Here is a 3,743-nt window from a genome sequence, read left to right on the forward strand (position 1 = left end):
TATTTTAAATGCTAAAATGTAGTTTAGTGCAGCTCATTATACATCCAGTGAAGGGCAATGTAGTATAGCATAACAACTGTGTAGGCCCTTAAGGCTATTAACAACTTATAAACTTATTTAAAGCAGACAAAGGATCAAAGTCTGGTCAATTATAGTCGAGATACTGTCAATATTTATAAGTCTAGGCCTATATATATTAAATACAATAGAGCTAGAGCTCACTATAATGAAATCTATAACATTATGTGCAATATATTTTTCTTTTTGTTATGGAACGCTTCAACCAAGCTACTTTCTTTTATTTAATTCAAGTTCCAAGCACAAGAAGTTTGAATGTATTGAGTGGACAAAGAAGAAGCTTTATCAAAAATATGAAAAGGATTAGGCCTCAAGGAATAGCTTACGGCTCAGCCATTTTCAGTCCAACACTATTAACATGTAAGCCAAACATTGCTTAAGATTGCTACTAAATGCAACGTAGGCCAAAAATAGGAGCCCTGCTATTTGCCAAACAACGCCTAGAACATAGGCTACCAAACAAAGTCTGGTCAAATCTAAATACAAACAAAGGCCTCGTAGGAAATACTTCACAAAACAAATGAAGCTCCACTATATTTAACACACACATTGGAATATTGAAAATAAAAAAAATAAACAGGAAACCTATTACTGCCAAAACAGAGGTAGAATACAGCCAATTAATGCTCGTAAAATACATTTAAGTATGAAAGCCCTTAAAGCCTTGACCTATAGCCTACTTATTTTTCTATGGTGGGGGGCTGGCCTATTCCACTACCACCTTGACTGAAATGACGGTTGAAGCACATCAGGAGAAGGCGTTGAAAGCGTCCATCACCGAGACGGTTGCGTTTTGGGGGTGAGCACAAGATTTCCAAGACTGGAAAAAGTCCTTTCATAAACCGGTGCACTGGATGGCAGTTGGGCATTACTCAGCGGAGGTGCGAGTTTGTTTAAGAAATTCTTGGGGGGGGGGTGAAACCTCGGTGCACGGACTTTCGCGGATTCCCGTAGGTCAAGGCTAAAGAAATTGAAATAAGGCATACCTCTGTTTCCCCACAGATGACATGAGGAATGGCGCATCAGCGTGGGAAGGATGTGGACAGTGTACAAGTTCGGTGGTGCATGTAAGTCTCCAAAGGCAGATGAAAAAATCCTCTTCCGCTGGAGGGCAACAAGCAGCAGGTTGAGGAACATCGGGTCATGAGGGCTGCAGGGTCTGTGTACTCGTTAGGGAGACACTGACATGAGGAGTACTCTTGATATCCAGTCTCCTTCTGGACCTTCTTCCTTTTAACCAACGGCAGCTCAGAACTTACGGCAGTGTTGTGAGAGCGGAAGAGCAAGCAGCGACTTCCTTTGGAAAGTTGAACGGTCTGTTTTTAATCTATAACTAGCCTGGCCCATCATAGATCCGCAGCCCATAACGCTTAATATAATTGCGAACCATGAGAGTTGAAAGTAAATGTGCTGTCATCTACGTAGATCTAGAGCTCTGTATCCAGTAGTGCTACAGCCAATGTTTCAGCGTTCTGGGTCGATTGGCGAGCCGGTCCGCATCCAAGTGTCGCATCAGAGTTTCCTGGAAGAGGTTCATGTTAGGTCCAGAAGAGTTGATTGTTCTGCAGATAACAAGGAATCGAACTTGACGCCTACTCTCGGATCACAGCATATTCCCCTAACAACATCAAGTGATCTTCACACTGAATATCCAAATGAACGTAGTGGAAAGACATTCATAATGGAACAGTACTGCATTTTCTCTCGTCAGGGTCCTACCGTAATTTCTGTTCAGAAGATGAATACTGTTTCCATTATGAAGCCTTTCACAGTTGCACTATCTGGATATCTTACAGGGTGAGGACACCTTGTTTTTAATGGAACGCTTCAACCAACACTAGAAGTTTCTCAATTGGGAAAAATCTTAGCAATGAAAACGGCCTATCAGCAAATGACCACACTGGGCTGCCTGAAAGTTAGTTATTGTGGAGACCAATCAAAACTCGATTTGCCGCAATAAATTGACTCCAAGGAAGCGCTGGCTTTGCCGCTGTGCTGTCTCACTGCCTTAGTTTAAGCTGCGTTGGTAAAAGAAGAAGCCAGAAGAGACTATATCGTCAAGATACATCTCCTCATGTCAGAAGTGGTCGTTCCCTAACAACCACAAGAGAGCCTGCAGCCCTCATGGACCGAAGTGTCCCTCAAATTAACCGCTGCTGTTGCCTCCCCAGCGAAGAGGAATTTTTTTTTGCCTCTTGACTAATTACAGCCTCGTTTACCACCGACAGCTGATACCCGCGCCCCATGTCTGTGGAAACAGAGGTAATTGTCTTATTTCAAATTCTGCCCCTACGATGGACCGGCAAGTCTGGCCACCAGTTTTTCCAAGAATTAAAAAAAATCGCACTCCGCTGTAAAATGCCCAACGCCATCCAGTGCCACCGTAGAAAGGACTTTTCAGTCTTGAATCTGTGCTCACCCCAAAACGAACCGTCTCGGTGATGGACGCTTTCAAGCCTTCTCTGATGCGCTTCAACCGTCATTTCAGTCAAGGCGGTAATGGGATCTAGGCCAGCCCCCCACCATTAGAAAAATAGTAGCTATAGGTCAAGCTTTAAGGCTTTCATACTTAAATGTATTTTACGAGCATTAATCCGGCCTGTATTCTACCTCTGTTTTTGGCAGTAAAGGTTCTGTTTATTGTTTTAATTTTCAACATGATCCAATGTGTGTTGTTTTAAAATATAGTGTGAGCCTTCAATTTTGTTTTCTGTCGAAGAATGTTCTCTTACGAGGCCTTTCTGTAATGATATCTTAGATTTGAAACCCCAGCCTTTGATTGTGCGACCGACCACATATCTCTAGGCGGTGTCTTGTTTGGCAAAATAGCAAGGGACTCCTCCATAATTCCCCAGGCGTAAGTAATTGTCCACTGCATGGCAAAAAAAAACCCTGCACAAACGTAAGAATCCCCCCTACATCCATCCTTAGGCGTCCACCCCCGGACACTCCACCCGCACCCGCCCGCACCCATGTCCCCCTCCCCTTGAAGAGACTAATGGGAATCCTGATAATCAAGCCAATCTAAAGCTTTGAAATGAAAACACTGCACCATGCCCAACAATGGGGTCCAAAGCTACAAAAAGATACTCTTGGTTTTTTGGCCCTTCCTGTCAAAACTGCCTTTTCCCCATTGCTCTAGATGTGGTTTGATATCAATTTGATAAATGAAAAATAAATCCCTCCCTGTTTGCAGGAAAAAAATAATTTTCAAAAACCACCACGGCTGGCCTGTGGTTAATTGCCTTAAAGTGCAAATCATAACCTAATAACCAATGTCCCTTTATCGTAATGTCCCCTCAAGTTTCACACCAAAAACATGTCCACAAAAACAACCTTGATTTCCATCCAAATTCTCCCCCAGTTTGTCAAGTTGTACAGTAGGGCTGGGGCGATAATGGGCCCAAGAACAGTTGGGCCGAAATAATATATAAATATCACGAACAAATGTGAAAGTGTTTCGTAATGGACCAAAAAACCAATAAAAGCTGTTGTTATTTTTGTCTAAGAAAATGCTTTGCCCAAACAATGAAAAATACTGACAAAATAAAAGTAAATTAAGTCAACAATAAAAATTAAAGTTCTAAATTGATGAAAAAGAAAAAGAAAATAGAAAATAACGCCCCTACTATTGAAAACGAGAGTATACAAATTATGACTGAAGA

The 3,743-nt window shown here is 42.0% G+C and overlaps 1 long non-coding RNA gene across 1 annotated transcript in view; it reads left to right on the forward strand.

Moving 5' to 3' along the window:
- The window catches only part of LOC104967584 (uncharacterized), a 19,535-nt gene extending 17,287 nt beyond the window's left edge, over positions 1-2,248 (forward strand). Inside the window, exon 3 of the long non-coding RNA XR_800744.1 lies at positions 1,817-2,248. This is a non-coding gene — a long non-coding RNA (uncharacterized lncRNA). The remainder of the gene's footprint in view (positions 1-1,816) is intronic.
- Positions 2,249-3,743: the final 1,495 nt, after the last annotated feature.

This window comes from Notothenia coriiceps, unplaced genomic scaffold, assembly GCF_000735185.1.
Source record: "Notothenia coriiceps isolate Sejong01 unplaced genomic scaffold, NC01 NC01_scaffold00037479, whole genome shotgun sequence".
Lineage (NCBI taxonomy): Eukaryota > Metazoa > Chordata > Actinopteri > Perciformes > Nototheniidae > Notothenia > Notothenia coriiceps.